Here is a 16,756-nt window from a genome sequence, read left to right on the forward strand (position 1 = left end):
CAAAAGGGGTAGAAACATGTTCTTTTATCTTTCAGAAAATCATGAGAAGCTGATGCCAGCTAAAGAGCAACCCAGGGTGCCATGAATCTACTGTTGCAGTGGAGATTGTGTTTTGTGTTCTGTGTTTTGTCTTGTGCTGTTTGTCTTGTTGCTAAGCACTGTTTTGTGTTGGATACGGGGAGGCATCCTTCGGTGGTGGACACCATGTTGGGAGAAATTGGTTTTGGAGTAGGAATTATAAATACTGTAGATCTGGAGGTAATTAAGAATGGATTGGGCTCTCTGTCCCAGCTTCATGACAGCCTGGTTCATAGAATCATAGAATCATAGAATATCAGGGTTGGAAGGGACCCCAGAAGGTCATCTAGTCCAACCCCCTGCTCAAAGCAGGACCAAGTCCCAGTTAAATCATCCCAGCCAGGGCTTTGTCGAGCCTGACCTTAAAAACCTCTAAGGAAGGAGATTCTACCACCTCCCTAGGTAACGCATTCCAGTGTTTCATCACCCTCTTAGTGAAAAAGTTTTTCCTAATATCCAATCTAAACCTCCCCCATTGCAACTTGAGACCATTACTCCTCGTTCTGTCCTCTGCTACCATTGAGAACAGTCTAGAGCCATCCTCTTTGAAACCCCCTTTCAGGTAGTTGAAAGCAGCTATCAAATCCCCCCTCATTCTTCTCTTCTGCAGACTAAACAATCCCAGCTCCCTCAGCCTCTCCTCATAAGTCATGTGCTCTAGACCCCTAATCATTTTTGTTGCCCTTCGTTGTACTCTTTCCAATTTATCCACATCCTTCCTGTAGTGTGGGGCCCAAAACTGGACACAGTACTCCAGATGAGGCCTCACCAGTGTTGAATAGAGGGGAACGATCACGTCCCTCGATCTGCTCGCTATGCCCCTACTTATACATCCCAAAATGCCATTGGCCTTCTTGGCAACAAGGGCACACTGCTGACTCATATCCAGCTTCTCGTCCACTGTCACCCCTAGGTCCTTTTCCGCAGAACTGCTGCCGAGCCATTCGGTCCCTAGTCTGTAGCGGTGCATTGGATTCTTCCATCCTAAGTGCAGGACCCTGCACTTATCCTTATTGAACCTCATTAGATTTCTTTTGGCCCAATCCTCCAATTTGTCTAGGTCCTTCTGTATCCTATCCCTCCCCTCCAGCGTATCTACCACTCCTCCCAGTTTAGTATCATCCGCAAATTTGCTGAGAGTGCAATCCACACCATCCTCCAGATCATTTATGAAGATATTGAACAAAACGGGCCCCAGGACCGACCCCTGGGGCACTCCACTTGACACCGGCTGCCAACTAGACATGGAGCCATTGATCACTACCCGTTGAGCCCGACAATCTAGCCAGCTTTCTACCCACCTTATAGTGCATTCATCCAGCCCATACTTCCTTAACTTGCTGACAAGAATGCTGTGGGAGACCGTGTCAAAAGCTTTGCTAAAGTCAAGAAACAATACATCCACTGCTTTCCCTTCATCCACAGAACCAGTAATCTCATCATAAAAGGCGATTAGATTAGTCAGGCATGACCTTCCCTTGGTGAATCCATGCTGACTGTTCCTGATCACTTTCCTCTCCTCTAAGTGCTTCAGGATTGATTCTTTGAGGACCTGCTCCATGATTTTTCCAGGGACTGAGGTGAGGCTGACCGGCCTGTAGTTCCCAGGATCCTCCTTCTTCCCTTTTTTAAAGATGGGCACTACATTAGCCTTTTTCCAGTCATCCGGGACTTCCCCCGTTCGCCACGAGTTTTCAAAGATAATGGCCAAGGGCTCTGCAATCACAGCCGCCAATTCCTTCAGCACTCTCGGATGCAATTCGTCCGGCCCCATGGACTTGTGCACGTCCAGCTTTTCTAAATAGTCCCTAACCACCTCTATCTCTACAGAGGGCTGGCCATCTCTTCCCCATTTTGTGTTGCCCAACACAGCAGTCTGGGAGCTGACCTTGTTAGTGAAAACAGAGGCAAAAAAAGCATTGAGTACATTAGCTTTTTCCACATCCTCTGTCACTAGCTTGCCTCCCTCATTCAGTAAGGGGCCCACACTTTCCTTGGCTTTCTTCTTGTTGCCAACATACCTGAAGAAACCCTTCTTGTTACTCTTGACATCTCTTGCTAGCTGCAGCTCCAGGTGCGATTTGGCCCTCCTGATATCTTTCCTACATGCCCGAGCAATATTTTTATACTCTTCCCTGGTCATATGTCCAACCTTCCACTTCTTGTAAGCTTCTTTTTTATGTTTAAGATCCGCTAGGATTTCACCATTAAGCCAAGCTGGTCGCCTGCCATATTTACTATTCTTTCGACTCATCGGGATGGTTTGTCCCTGTAACCTCAACAGGGATTCCTTGAAATACAGCCAGCTCTCCTGGACTCCCTTCCCTTTCATGTTAGTCCCCCAGGGGATCCTGGCCATCTGTTCCCTGAGGGAGTCAAAGTCTGCTTTCCTGAAGTCCAGGGTCCGTATCCTGCTGCTTACCTTTCTTCCCTGCGTCAGGATCCTGAACTCAACCAACTCATGGTCACTGCCTCCCAGATTCCCATCCACTTTTGCTTCCCCCACTAATTCTACCCGGTTTGTGAGCAGCAGGTCAGAAACAGATGGAAGTAAAAAGCCATACTGTTATAGCTATGGGATAGGCTGAAGTGCGGATACTTGCTTTGTCCAACTTGGAGCACAGGGTGTTTTGGATGGTGTCGGAAAACACTGGGGTTTTTATGCACTTGCTGAAGCAAAGGAAGGAAGTCACTGTTGCTTGTCAGTGCGAGTGGATGCAGTGTGTTTCTGGCATGGTGGGGCCAGACCTTTTAATTGGAAAATAAAATTGCGCACCAACAGGCTCTGGAAGCAAAGATATGAAAAGTTAGCCCACTCCCCCTATTGCACATGGGATCCTTCTGGCTACCCTGGACCTCGAGCCAGTGGGCTGGGGAGGGAGGAAAGCTGTTGAACACCAGAAGTTGTGCCGGGTGGACTCCTTAGGGTTGGAGGTGCTTGTCCTTGCCTGTTGCTCCAGGGCCCTGTGGTGGAGACATTTTACTGGAATGGTGTATGTGAAATAGATTGGGTAATGAAGCCGGAGTGCTGTGTGATGGGCAGTGGGTGTGTGTTGACTCTTGGAAAGAGGTGTTTTGAAAGAATAAAAGTGTTGGCGACCTGCTGGTGGACAGGTGTAGATGTGGTGTGGGTGCTGTGTTTGCCAAGGGTCACATTTCTATTTGCCATGATCAAAGGGGTCTCAGCTTGCTGTGGGCACTGATTTGGCTGAGTTTTCTAACGGCCTGGCATTGGGTGGCAGGAGGTTGCCAATCACCTGTTGAAGGGTAGAAGAGTGGCACAGTCCCTGTAACAAACAGAGCAGCAGTGTGGGAGACTGAACCATTCATGTTGTACATGCAGACGGGGATGTGTTGAGGGTTGCCACTGTGGAAAGGCAGATGGCGGCTTTCCACTGATGTGGCATATTTTTTGGATGGTCTCCTACAGCTACTGGCATACTGTTTGTACTAATACACCCCCTACCACATCCTTTTCAGTCATCCAATGATGTGGGGTAATCTTTGGGAACGGAAGGGGAATTTACTCACCAATTCGCCAAATGGTCAATATAGTGCCCAGTTAAAAGAAGAGTTATTTGAAATTGCAAAGCCGTAAAGGATGCTTTGAATAAGGAAAGGGGATCATCTTTAAAGATATCCAGGAATGGCAAATTAAAAACAAGGTAATGTTGCAATAGCTGAGGAAGATGGCCCACACTCTGAACGCCAAGTAGATTAGGGTTATGTTATGTTACCCAAGTGTGTGGGTCCGTACTTGTCATAAATATAAAGGGAAGGGTAACTACCTTCCTGTATACAGTACTATAAAACCCCTTCTGGCCAGAGGCACAAAATCCTTTTACCTGTAAAGGGTTAAGAAGCTCAGGTAACCTGGCTGGCACCTGACCAAAAGGACCAATAAGGGGGCAAGATACTTTCAACTCTGGGGGGGGGGAGGTTTTGGTCTGTCTGTTCTGTGTGCTTGCTGGATACAGATCAAGGAAGCAAGCAATCCAACTCCATTAGAATTAGTAATTAACCTAAGCTGGTAGAAATAAGCTTAGGGGGTCTTTCATGCGGGTCCCCAAGTCTGTACCCTAGAGTTCAGAGTGGGGAGGAAACCCTGACATGGTGGCAGAGCGGTGGGATCATTTTGAACCAGAGATCATTTTGAATCAGAAGCACAAACCTTGGGAATTTTTCTTCTTCTTTTAGCTGCTTGGGGAAAGCAGGAGCTGAGAAGAGCTGGAGTTCCCCCCCCTTTTCTCTCTCTTTTCCTGGAGGCAAAGGTGTTAGTTTTTTTTTTTTTTTTATAAAGGTGTTAACTACAGCCAGGCAATTCATAAGCAGTTTTTTTTCCTTTTTAGCTCTCAGGTAAGCTAGTCAATCAGAAGCTAGAATGGCAAAAAACAAGGTCCAACAAAAACTAGAATTAGCTAAATTTGAAGCTGAAGAGAGACAAAAAGAACATGACAGACAGATAGCCTTAAAACACTTGGAGTTGGAAGCAGAAGAGAGGAAAGAGGTGAAATGCTTGGAGGTAGAGGCGGAGAGGCACCACTTGGAGACGGAGTTAGCTGGAAAAGGCTAAGCTGAATTTACCAGCTAACCCTACCAATCCTTCTCTGGGTACTGCTCCACTCAAGGAAATTTCCCACCTACAAGGTAGGCAATGATACAGAGGCCTTCTTAGAAAATTTCAAAAGAGCCTGCCTTGGGTATGGCATCTCTACAGATCAGTATATGGTGGACCTGAGGCTGCAGCTCAGTGGACCCTTAGCAGAGGTGGCAGCTGAAATGCCTAAGGCATCCATGAACAGCTACGAACTTTTTAAAGATAAGGCCAGTATTCAAATGGGGCTAACACCCAAGCAGGCCCGTTGGTGGTTAAGAGCCCTAAGGTGGAAACCAGACGTGTCATTTATCCAACACGACTAGCACATTGTGAAAAATAGGGATGCCTGGATATCAGGAGCAAGTGTTAAATCTCCAGAAGAGTTGCCCTTCAAATGCAAATGGAGCAGTTCTTAGAGGGTGTTCCTGAGGAAATAGAAAGCCCAAAACTGTAACTGAGGTGGGGGAGATTGGAGCCAAATGGGTGGAGGTGGCAGAAAAGAAAAAAACTGGTAGGAGTTGGAGCGAATATCAAAAGGGGCAACCCAAAACAAAACCCTATCACCGGGAGCCAACCAAGGCCCAATCTACATCCCAAGGAAAATCCCACACACCTTACTGCCCCACCACACCAGTCTCCAGCAACCAACCTTGCCCCAGAGACCAGTAAGCGAGGCTACGTTTTAAATGTAATGAGGTGGGGCATGTAAAGGCCAACTGCCCCAAGAACCCCAACAGATTGCAGTTCATTACACCACAATCACACCAAAGGTCCCCAGGATGAGATGCCTCCCAGATACCCTCAGAGTGAAGGGAAACCATGAGTGTGGATGGGAAGAAGGTTGTTGCATGGAGGGACACTGGAGCACAAGTGTCAGCTATCCATCAGTCCTTAGTGGACCCCAAATTCATCAATCCAGAGGCCCAAGTGACAATTCAACCCTTCATGTCAAAGTCTTTAAACTTGCCTACAGCCATGTTGCCTGTCCAGTACAAGGGCTGGTTAGGAATGTGGACTTTTGCAGTCTATGATGATTATCCCATCCCCATGCTGCTAGGGGAAGACTTGGCCAACCACATGAAGCTAGCCAAGAGGGTGGGGATGGTCACCGCAGCCAGGCTAAGCAAATCTTCACAACTAGCTCCGTTTCTGAGCCTTCTACAAGGGCCCAGTCTGTGTTACGAGAGACTCTAACTGAGATGGTGGAACTGGACCCCATGCCAATGTCTGAGAGAGCAGTAGTGGATCCAGTCGCAGAGACCCAGACAGAGCTAGTCCCAGAACCAGAACCAGAACCAGCGGAGCAACCAGCACCAGAACCATTGCCAGCATTGAATCCAGCACTAGCAATCCCAACACCAGAGGGCACAACTGAGCCTGCACTGGCAACAGCAGCTAAACCTGCACAAGAGGTTCAACCGGAACCTGAAACTGAATATAGTGTACCAGCGGAGAGCAGTTCACAGTCAACGGAAACAACCCCATCCCCTACATCGCTTCCAGAGGGACCAAGCCTGAGCCCACAATCCAATGAGGAACTGATGTCTCCAGCATCAAGGGAACAGTTCCAGGCCGAACAGGAAGCAGATGAAAGCCTCCAGAGAGCTTGGAGCAACCTACCACCTCTCAGCTCTTCTAATCAATCCCGGTTTGTTGTAGAAAGGAAAACTTTTTCTGGTGGACACCAGGAAGACTGGCATCTTCAAAAGACAGTTGGTAGTACCAACTAAGTACCAGGTAAAGCTCTTGAGCTTAGCCCACAATCATCCTAGTGGCCATGCTGGGGTGAACAGAACCAAAGACCATTTGGGAAAATCATTCCAGTGGGAGAGAATGGACAAGGATGTTTCTACCTATGTCCGGTCTTGTGAGGTAAGCCAAAGAATGGGAAAACCCCAAGACCAGGTCAAAGCCCCTCTCTAGCCACTCCCCATCATTGAGGTTCCATTTCAGTGAGTAGTTGTGGATATTCTGGGTCCTTTTCCGAAAAAGACACCCATAGGAAAGCAGTAAAAAATGACTTCCATGGATTTTGCCACCCGATGGCCAGAAGCAGTAGCTCTAAGCAACACCAGAGCTAAAAATGTGTGCCAGGCATTAACAGATATTTTTGCCAGGGTAGGCTGGTCCTCCGACATCCTGACAGATTCAGGAACTAATTTCCTGTCAGAACCATGGAAAGCCTTTGGGAAGCTCATGGGGTGAACCACTTGGTTGCAACCCTTTACCACCATCAAAGGAATAGCTTGGTGAAGAACTTTAGTGGAACTTTGGGGACCATAATACATAAATTCGTAAATGAACACTCCAATGATTGGGACCTAGTGTTGCAGCAGTTGCTCTTTGCCTACAGAGCTATACCCCATCCCAGTTTAGGGTTTTCACCATTTGAACTTGTGTATGCCCGCGAGGTTAAGGGGCCATTACAGTTGGTGAAGCAGCAATGGGAGGGGTTTACGCCTTCTCCAGAGAAAACCTAAAAATGCTCAGGAAGAGCAAAAAGCTTGTTATGATAAACATGCCAGAGAGCTTCAGAGTAGCAGCTGTGTTAGTCTGTATTCGCAAAAAGAAAAGGAGTACTGGTGGCACCTTAGAGACTAACAAATTTATTAGAGCATAAGCTTTCGTGAGCTACAGCTCACTTTGAAGTGAGCTGTAGCTCACGAAAGCTTATGCTCTAATAAATTTGTTAGTCTCTAAGGTGCCACCAGTACTCCTTTTCTTTATGCCAGAGAGCGTTCCTTCAAAGTAGGGGACCAGGTCATGGTCCTGAAGGCACTCCAGGCCCATAAGATGAAAGCGTCATGGAAGGGCCATTCATGGTCCAAGAGTGCCTGGGAACTGTTAACTATCTCATAGCATCCCCCACCTCAAACCTAAAGCCTAAGTGAAAATGAGTACTTGTGGCACCTTAGAGACTAACAAATTTATTAGATTCATCGGATGCATACAGTGGAAAATATAGTGGGAAGATTTTATATACACAGAGAACATGAAACAATGGTTGTTACCATACATACTGTAATAAGAGTGATCTGGAAAGGTGAGCTATTACCAGCAGGAGAGTGGGGGTGGGGGTGGGGGTGGGAGGAACCTTTTGTAGTGATAATGAAGTGATAATGGGCCATTTCCAGCAGTTTATAAGAACAGTAGGAGTGTTTTACTTTGTGTAAGGACACATCCATTCCCAGTCTTTATTCAAGCCTAAGTTAATTGTATCCAGTTTACAAATTAATTCCAATTCAGCAGTCTCTCATTGGAGTCTGTTTCTGAAGTTTTTTTGTTGAAGAATTGCCACTTTTAGGTCTGTAATCGAGTGACCAAAGAGATTGAAGTGTTCTCTGATTGGTTTTTGAATGTTATAATTCTTGATGTCTGATTTGTGTCCATTTATTCTTTTACGTAGAGACTGTCCAGTTTGGCCAATGTACATGGCAGAGGGGCATTGCTGGCACATGATGGCATATATCACATTGGTAGATGCGCAGGTGAACGAGCCTCTGATAGTGTGGCTGATGTGATTATGCCCTATGATGGTGTCCCCTGAATAGATATGTGGACAGAGTTGGCAATGGGCTTTGTTGCAAGGATAGGTTAGTGGTTCTGTTGTATGGTGTGTGGTTGCTGGTGAGTATTTGCTTCAGGTTGGGGGGCTGTCTGTAAGCAAGGATTGGCCTGTCTCCCAAGATCTGTGAGAGTGATGGATCATCCTTCAGGATAGGTTGTAGATCCTTGATGATGCACTGGAGAGATTTTAGTTGGGGGCTGAAGGTGATGGCTAGTGGCGTTCTGTTATTTTCTTTGGTGGGCCTGTCCTATAGTAGGTAACTTCTGGGTACTCTTCTGGCTCTGTCAATCTGTTTCTTCACTTCAGTAGGTGGGTATTGTAGTTGTAAGAAAGCTTGATAGAGATTGTGTAGGTGTTTGTCTCTGTCTGAGGGGTTGGAGCAAATGCGGTTGTATTGTAGAGCTTGGCTGTAGACAATGGATCATGTGGTGTGGTCTGGATGAAAGCTGGAGGCATGTAGGTAAGCATAGCAGTCAGGGTGGTGTTTATGTGACCATCGCTTATTAGCACCATAGTTTCCAGGAAGTGGATCTCTTGTGTGGACTGGTCCAGGCTGAGGTTGATGGTGGGATGGAAATTGTTGAAATCATGGTGGAATTCCTCAAGGGCTTCTTTTCCATGGGTCCAGATGATGAAGATGTCATCAGTGTAGTGCAAGTAGAGTAGGGGCATTAGGGGATGACAGCTGAGGAAGCGTTGTTCTAAGTCAGCCATAAAAATGTTGGTATACTGTGGGGCCATGCGGGTACCCATAGCAGTGCTGTTGATTTGAAGGTATACATTGTCCCCAAATGTGAAATAGTTATGCATGAGGACAAAGTCACAAAGTTCAGCCACCAGGTTTGCCGTCACATTATTGGGGATAGTGTTCCTGACGGCTTGTAGTCCATCTTTGTGTGGAATGTTGGTGTAGAGGCTTCTACAGCCATAGTGGCCAGGATGGTGTTTTCAGGAAGATCACCAATGGATTGTAGTTTCCTCAGGAAGTCAGTGGTGTCTCAAAGATAGCTGGGAGTGCTGGTAGCATAGGGCCTGAGGAGGGAGTCTACATAGCCAGACAATCCTGCTGTCGGGTGCCAATGCCTGAGATGATGGGGTGTCCAGGATTTCCAGGTTTATGGATCTTGGGTAGCAGATAGAATACCCCTGGTCGGGGTTCTAGGGGTGTGTCTGTGCGGATTTGTTCTTGTGCTTTTTCAGGGAGTTTCTTGAGCAGATGGTGTAGTTTCTTTTGGTAACCCACAGTGGTATCAGAGGTTAATGGTTTGTAGGAAGTGGTGTTGGAGAGCTGCCTAGCAGCCTCTCGTTCATATTCCGATCTATTCATCTACAAAAAGTCTTTGAGCGCATAAGGGAGGCAGGACTAACTGTTAAGGCTAAAAAGTGTCAAATAGGCCTAAACAGAGTGACTTACCTTGGACACCAGGTGGGTCAAGGAACTATCAATCCCCTATAAGCCAAACTGGATGCTATCCAAAAGTGGCCTGTCCCAAAGTCAAAAAACAGATCCAATCCTCTTAGGCTTGGCCAGATATTACAGCGATTTGTACCTCAATACAGCCAAATCGCCGCCCCACTGACAGACCTAACCAAAAAGAAACAGCCAATACCGTTCAGTGGACCGAAGAGTCTCTTCTCTTTTCCAAGCTGAAAATTCCTTCTTTTATTAATCTCTCCTCATTCGGAAGCCGTTTCATACTGCTAATCATTTTTGTTGCCCTTTTCTGAACCTTTTCCAATTCTAATGTATCCTTTTTCAGATGGGGCTACCACATCTGCATGCAGTATTCAAGATGTGGGCGGACCATGGATTTATGTAGAGTCAGTATGATATTTTCTGTCTTATTATCTATCCCTTTCGTAATGATTCCCAGCATTGTGTTTGCTTTTTTGATTGCCTTTGCACATTGAGTGGATGTTTTCAGGGAACATCCACAATGACCCCAAGATCTCTTTCTTGAGTGGGAACAGCTAATTTAGACCCCATCATTTTATATGAATAGTTGGGATTATGCCTTCCAATGTACATTACTTTGCATTTATCAACATTGAATTTCATCTGCCATTTTGTTGCCCAGTCACCCAGTTTTCACTGATCCTTTTGTAGCTCTTCGCCGTCTGCCTGGGACTTAACTATCTTGAGTAGTTTTGTATCATCTACAAATTTTGCCACTTCACTATTTACCCCTTTTTCAGATCATTTATGAATATGTTGAATAGGACTGGTGTCAGTACAGACACCTGGGGGACATCACTATTTACCTGTCTTCATTCTGAAAATTTACCATTTATTCTTACCCTTTGCTTCATATCTTTTAACCAGTTACCAGTCCATGAGAGGACTTTTCTCTTATCCCATGACAGCTTACTTTTCTTAACAGCCTTTTATGAGGGACCTTGTTAAAGGCTTTCTGAAAATCTAAGTACACTATATCCACTGGATCCGCACTGTCCTCACGGTTGTTGACCCCATCAAAGAATTCTAGTAGACTGGTGAGGCATGATTTCCCTTTACAAAAGCTGTGTTGACTATTTCCCAAAAAAGTATGTTCATCTATGTGTCTGACAATTTTGTTCTTTATTATAGTTTCAACCAGTTTGCCCGGTACTGAAGTCAAGTTTACTGGCCTGAAGTTGACAGGATCACCTCTGGAGCCCTTTTTAAAAATTGACAGTGTGGCTGATGTGATTAGGCCCTATGATGGTATCCCCTGAATAGATATGTGGACAGAGTTGGCAACGGGCTTTGTTGCAAGGATAGGTTCCTGGGTTAGTGGTTCTGTTGTATGGTGTGTGGTTGCTGGTGAGTATTTGCTTCAGATTGGGGGGCTGTCTGTAAGCAAGGACTGGCCTGTCTCCCAAGATCTGTGAGAGTGATGGGTCGTCCTTCAGGATAGGTTGTAGATCCTTGATGATGCGTTGGAGAGGTTTTAGTTGGGGGCTGAAGGTGATGGCTAGTGGCGTTCTGTTATTTTCTTTGTTGGGCCTGTCCTGTAGTAGGTGACTTCTGGGTACTCTTCTGGCTCTGTCAATCTGTTTCGTCACTTCAGCAGGTGGGTATTGTAGTTGTAGGAATGCATGATAGAGATCTTGTAGGTGTTTGTCTCTGTCTGAGGGGTTGGAGCAAATGCGGTTATATCGTAGAGCTTGGCTGTAGACAATGGATCGAGTGGTATGATCTGGATGAAAGCTAGAGGCATGTAGGTAGGAATAGCGGTCAGTAGGTTTCCGATATAGGGTGGTGTTTATGTGACCATCGCTTATTAGCACCGTAGTGTCCAGGAAGTGGATCTCTTGTGTGGACTGGTCCAGGCTGAGGTTGATGGTGGGATGGAAATTGTTGAAATCATGGTGGAATTCCTCAAGAGCTTCTTTTCCATGAGTCCAGATGATGAAGATGTCATCAATGTAGCGCAAGTAGAGTAGGGGCATTAGGGGACGAGAGCTGAGGAAGCGTTGTTCTAAGTCAGCCATAAAAATGTTGGTATACTGTGGGGCCATGTGGGTACCCATCGCAGTGGCGCTGATATTCTTGTTAACTGCTGGAATTAGCCTACCTTGCTTGTCACCATGAAAGGTTTTCCTCCTTTCCCCCCCCCCCCGCTGCTGGTGATGGCTTATCTTAAGTGATCACTCTCCTTACAGTGTGTATGATAAACCCATTGTTTCATGTTCTCTGTGTGTGTATATAAATCTCTCCTCTGTTTTTTCCACCAAATGCATCCGATGAAGTGAGCTGTAGCTCACGAAAGCTTATGCTCTAATAAATTTGTTAGTCTCTAAGGTGCCACAAGTACTCCTTTTTTTCCAGCTATCTATGTTTCCAATGCTCAAATTGCCCATTACTAATATCTGTCTCTTCCTAATAACTGGAGTTTCCTCCCCTGAAGAGGTATCCTCAGTGTGAGAGGATACCACAACATCATCTGGAAGGAGGCCCCCCACTATGGGATCATTTCCCTCAGCTCCAGTTGGATGTCCTCCATCCCTGAGACTTTCATCCTCCTCAACAGCACAGAGGCTATCAGACTGGAGGGTGGGGCCATTCTACTGTGTCCCAGAAAGTCTCATATATGTACCTCTCTATCTCCCTTACCTCCTCCAGTTCAGCCATTCTGGTCTCCAAAGTCCATAGATATTCTCTGAGGGCCAAGAGTTCCTTGCACTAAATGCAACATGCCACCTGCCCATAGGGCAGGTAATCATACATGCTATTAAAGTTAAAATGAAATAATCTGATTTAGAAAAGAAAAATACCTGCTCAGGCATCCACCAGGACAGAAAGAATTTGATTGCTTGTTCAATCGAGGGGGAAAGTAAATGAAAGTAGATGGGTTATAGCAAAACAAGCCTAAGAAAGAACAATGAATGGCTTTCAGATTTAGAACATAATAATGGCCATACAGGGTCAGAGGAAAGGTCCATCTAGCCCAGTATCCTGTCTTCTGACAGTGGCCAATGCCATCTGCTTCAGAGGGAATGAACATAACAGGTAATAACAAGTGATCCATTCTCTTTCACCCATTCCCAGCAACTGGCAAACATAGGCTAGGGACACCATTCCTGCCCATCCTGGCTAATAGCTATTGATGGACCTACCCTTCATGAATATATCTAGTTTATTGACTCCGTTCATGTGTATTTTATTTTTCACCATAGGACACTGTTTCTTTTCCTGAAACATGAATTTTATAGCTCGTAAAAATTTTGAAACAAAAAATAGTTTCTCTTCTCTCTCTGTGTGTGTATGTTTTTATGGATTTCTATTTTTCTGGTATACATTTATTTTGTGCCAGTGTCAATTGCCACTCCTGTTGTAAACATAGTTTATATGGGTATGTCATAAGTCTGTAGATGAAGAGATCAGAAGATATGCTATATCGAGAAGTGAGTAGGTGAAAAGAAAGGAAGAGGTTTCAGACTTATTGCTTTAAGAGCAGGAATCTGCTACTTCTCTTTCTCTTGTAACCAATTTCATTAGTGTATTAAGCTTAGAGTGTATGTTTGTTTATTTAGTAAGGTAATCTGCTTTGATCAGTTTGCTATCACTTAAAATCTATCTTTTGTAGTTAATAAACCTGTTTTGTTTTCTCTAAACCAGTTTGTAGAATTCATAACTGGGGGTCAAATAGTTGTGCATATCTTCCTCCACATCAAGGGAGGAGGCAAATTTCAATTAGCTTATGCTGTACAGTACTCTGTGATTGTATTTGATACATAGTCAATTGAGTCCTGTGCAATTCTCTAGCAGAGTCTTCCCATGGAGAGCTGATCTCAGTGTCTGTCTTTCTTCAGCCGGGTATAGCCCTACCTGTTTGTGTGCTAGAGGAGGCTTGAGGGCCTGAGTCAGCAGGAACAGGGTGAGGGAACCCAGTACATCAGGTGGCAACCCGGAGTGAGGATAACTTGTCACAGGGTGTGTCAAGGTTCCTTCCCCACTCTGAACTCAAAGGTACAGATGTGGGGTCCTGCATGAAAGACCCCCAAGCTTATTCTTACCAGCTTAGGTTAAAAACTTCCCCAAGGTACAAATTTTGCCTTGTCCTTGAACAGTATGCTGCCACCACCAAGCGATTTAAACAAAGAACAGGGAAAGAGCCCACTTGGAGACTTCTTCCCCCAAAATATCCCCCCAAGCCCTACACCCCTTTCCTGGGGAAGGCTTGATAATAATATCCTCACCAATTGTTACAGGTGAACACAGACCCAAGCCCTTGGATCTTAAGAACAATGAAAAATCAATCAGGTTCTTAAAAGAAGAATTTTAATTAAAGAAAAGGTAGACGAATCACCTCTGTAAAATCAGGATGGTAAATACTTTACAGGGTAATCAGATTCAAAACAGAGAGAATCCCTCTAGGCAAAACCTTAAGTTACAAAAAGACACAAAAACAGGAATACACATTCCCTCCAGCACAGCGAATTTTACAAGCCAAAAAAACAAAAGAAAATCTAATGCATTTTCTAGCTAGATTACTTACTAACTTGACAAGAGTTGGAAGGCTTGCATCCTTGATCTGTTCCCGGCAAAGGTATCACACAGACAGACAAAAACCTTTGTCCCCCCTACTCCAGATTTGAAAGTATCTTGTTCCCTCATTGGTCATTTTGGGTCAGGTGCCAGTGAGGTTACCTTAGCTTCTTAACCCTTTACAGGTGAAAGGATTTTGCCTCTGGTCAGGAGGGATTTTATAGCACTGTATACAGAAGGTGGTTACCCTTCCCTTTATATTTATGACAGGGTGAATAGACTTAGGTATATATAGTTTGTGGCCTCGTGTATTAGGCTTTATTTGGATGAAGAGTTGATTTGGTCAGCCCGAAGTGATTCATGAATTTAACTGAAATTAACTGAATATTTTCAGCCAAAATGAATCAAAATCTTTCAGGATTTAGATGCTGGGCAGCAACCCGCCCCCATTATAACATTTAACTTGGTGGTTGCAGCACTCATGCGTGTGTAAGACCCACATTCAATATCCCCCCTGCCTGATGAGGGGAAGTCTTCAGTCTCCCACATTGGAAACAAGTGCACTGGCCTATGGAATACTCTCTGCACAAGCTCTCTCTCTCTCTCCTGTTAAAGTGGTTCCATTTGGTATAAAGAATTAAATAGTCTTCAAAACAGGGAATTGAACTTCAATCTTCTGCAGCCAAAGTATGCCTCTTAACTATCAAACTACAGAGTCATCTTTGGACTTGCTTTCTGACCCAATGACTATTCATTCTCATCCTGAATGACACTGAGTAGTCATTGGGCTAGGCAAAGCAAGTGAAATTGACTTCCTAGCCTGGTGGTAAGGCTTTTTCCCCCAGAACTGCCAGAGAAATGAAAAATCAGTTGTTCAATTAGCTCTAAATATCATCCTCTGACACAGAAGAGCAGGCAGGACAGAAATACATGCTGAATGGGTTTTCTATCAAAGGTTGTGTGTTTTGTGCTTAAGGCAGAGGTGTGAGAATCACGACTCTTCATTTCTCTTCCTAGATCAACCACCTACGCCCTGTAGGCCAGAAACTTTGTCACAAACTCATTCGTCCTTATCCAGCATGTGGTGTATTGAAAACTATCTTCAAATTACAAGCTATCACTCTGAGTGTAAGGGGTTTTTCTGGTACCACTTGGAGACTGGGGATCTCTATATGGAAACATATTCTCTGGTTGTTGGGAGTCATTCTGCAGCCAGCCAGCCCAGAGTTATGCCTCTCTATTTTAGGGAGCAGCTTGCTTTGTCTCTGAGTTTTTGTGTTCTTGCCTCTTATGGGTCTGAATTCTAAAAAATAAAGTAACATTTACCTATATTTTCACTCTGCCCCCTTTTCTCTTAACTTTAACATCCTACAGCTGCATCATCTCCACCATCCTCTGAATCCCTTCCAGCACTGGGAGGCAAAAGGCCTTTTCCACCTGCTTCTCCCACCTCATCTTTTTTACACTGTTCTATGGGACTCTATGGGATTATTGTCTACATGTTACCAAAGTCCAACCAACCAGGAGACCTGAACAAAGGGTTCTGTCCTTTCCACACAGTGCTGACACCCCTAGATAATCTTCTCATCTACAGCCTGCAAAATACAAAGGTAAAGGGGCCCCTGAGAAATTCTGTGGGTAAATTTCTGCCATGCACATGAATTAAAAGAATCCAAGTGAATGTGTTTTTTTTTAAATTTAAAAGAAAGGGGGATACGTTCTGCTGGTTTAATGAGTCAGAGAGATATAGCTTACTGGCTTCTGCCTTCTTTGTTGTTTTCCTCTTGTTTAATCAGGCTGCAAGTTATAGAAAATGAGGACGATGTGAGTGGTTTGCTTCACGAAGATCCTTCAATACATAATAAACTACAGTGTGCACATCTCCACATCTGAAACTATCAGATGTAGCTGAGAAAATCAGTGTGAACAAATGCAAAACAACATCATGAATTCAGGCATAACATTTTTTAATAAGGGTTTCTAAAGTTAATTTCTACAGCCAAATACTAATGTAAAAACCTAATATCATGAATCCAGGATTGAACTAGAGCAGAACTTTAAAAAGACAAAACGATCTTGCTTTAAAACTTACCAGTGATGGAGAAACCATCACAACCCTTGAGAAATTGTTTCTATGATTAATTACTCTCTCTTTAAAAATTATGCCTTATTTCCAGTCTGGGATTAAGTTACTACTTACCCTTCACTTCACTAAGCAAAATACAGATCGCTTCTTCAGTGTCTTCCATGAGACTGTTTTCTATACCATGGATCAATCTCCTAGCCCAGGGGTTCTCAACCTTTTTCTTTCTGAGGACCCCAACATAAAAATTCCACAGCCCACCTGTGCCACAACAACTATTTTCTGCATATAAAAGCCAGGGCTGGTGTTAGGGTGTATCAAGGAGGACAATTGCCCGGGGCCCACACCATAGGGGGCAACACAAAGCTTAGATTCTCAGGCTTTGGCTTGAGCCCCAGGTGGCAGGGCTCGGGATCCTAGGCTGTAGTCCCGCCTGGCAGGAGTTCGGTTTTCTGCCCT

This window comes from Dermochelys coriacea, chromosome 13, assembly GCF_009764565.3.
Source record: "Dermochelys coriacea isolate rDerCor1 chromosome 13, rDerCor1.pri.v4, whole genome shotgun sequence".
Classification (NCBI taxonomy): Eukaryota; Metazoa; Chordata; order Testudines; family Dermochelyidae; genus Dermochelys; species Dermochelys coriacea.